The sequence below is a fragment of the Canis lupus genome, chromosome 38, assembly GCF_003254725.2.
Source record: "Canis lupus dingo isolate Sandy chromosome 38, ASM325472v2, whole genome shotgun sequence".
Lineage (NCBI taxonomy): Eukaryota > Metazoa > Chordata > Mammalia > Carnivora > Canidae > Canis > Canis lupus.
The window spans coordinates 2,355,951-2,357,814 of NC_064280.1; positions in this window are offsets into that span (position 1 = coordinate 2,355,951).

Here is a 1,864-nt window from a genome sequence, read left to right on the forward strand (position 1 = left end):
GGTATCCCTGGGTGGCTTAGTGGTTTAACGCCTGCCTTTGGCCCAGGGCGTGATCCTGGAGACCAGGGATCGAGTCCCACGTCGGGCTCCCTGCATGGAGCCTGCTTCTCCCTCTGCCTGTGTCTCTGCCTCTTTGTCTCTCATGAATAAATAAATTTTAAAAAAATGTGGAAAAGTAGGAATGGGGAAAATAAAATGGGAGAATCTTATCACTGAAGTACTGTTAACATTTTTGTGTATTTTCTTCTGGTGTGTTTTGTATAGCTGGGATAAACCCGTGTCTTTTGTGTACCATTAGAAAAAAAGTTAAAAAAACTTTTTTAAAGTAAATTAGGGGTGGGGCACTTGGCTGGCTCAGTCAGTAGAGTGTGCAACTCTGGATCTTGGGGTCATGAGTTCAAGCCCCATATGTATGTAGAGTTTTCTTTTAAAAAAAAGTATATTGGGTGTGACGAAATGTTCTAAAATTGATTGTGGTGATGGTTGTACAACTCTATGAATATGCTAAAAATCATTGAATTGTATGTACACTTTAGGTGAATTGTATGACTTGTAAATTATATCTCAATAAAGCTGTTATTACATGTTTATAAATAGGCATTTTCTGTTATGATAAATTCAGTTAGTATTTTAATTGTATAATCTATTAAGAGGCTATATTTCAATTTATTAAACTATTCCCTACCTTATTGTTGGATATTTGGGTTGGTTTTACATTTTGGTTACCATAAAAATCGCTACAGTCAACTTCTTGGTAGTTAAGAGTTCTCTTGGGGCACATGGCTGGCTCAGTCAGAGGAGCATGAAACTTGATCTTGGGGCCGTAAGTTCATCAAGCCCCACGTTGCATGTAGAGTTTACTTAAAAAAAACAAAACAAAACAAAAAACAAAAAAACTTCTCACTCTTTACTATAGAGAATGAACTGGGGCGGCCCCTGTGGCGCAGTGGTTTAGCGCGTCCTGCAGCCTGGGGTGTGATCCTGGAGGCCCGGAATCAGGACCCACGTCGGGCTCCCTGCGTGGAGCCTGCTTCTCCCTCTGCCTGTGTCTCTGCCTCTCTCTCTGTGTCTCTCATGAATAAATAAATTAAAAAAAAAAAAAAGAGAGAATGAACTGATGGTTACTAGAGGGGAGTGGGGTGATGGGTTAAAAAGGTGATGGAGATTAAGGAGTGCACTAGTGATGAGCACCAGGTGTTGTATGAAGTGCTGAATCACTGTATTATTGTACATCTGACACTAATATTACACTGTATGTTAACCACCTGGAACTTAAATAAAAACTTTAAAAAGCAGGGGTGGGGAGAGACTTCTCTGTATCTAGCATTAGCTCCTTCAAGAAGTAGAAATATTGTGCTGAAGCATAACATTGCTTGAGTACTTTTTGAAGGCTTACTACCAATCAGGTGTGGACCGCAGTAAGTACTTTGTATGGATTATTTCTTCAAATTCTTCACCCCCTAAGAGATCTATTCCACCCCTATTTTCAGAAGTTGAAACTGAAGCACAGAGAATGACAACTAACTCACCCAGGGTCACAGAGCTAAGAAACAGAGGAGCTGGATGCCTCCCCAGCTCTGCATGATCCCAGAGGCCAAGTTCCTATAACATTCCCTCACTGGGCATTAATTTTTTCAAACTTTGCTACATTTCAATGGCGAAAATGCTGTCTTGTTCTAAATTGTTTTCCTTTCATGACCTGTGATGCCGGATAAGGCTTTGTGTTTGCCAAACCATATGCATTCCTTTTTTTGTCAACACCTATTGGGGGCCTTTCCCATAGTTCACTCTATCATTGGAAGCGTGAGGCGAGGCAGGACCTATGGCTCACCACCATAGTTCAAAAGAAAAACACCAGGCATGG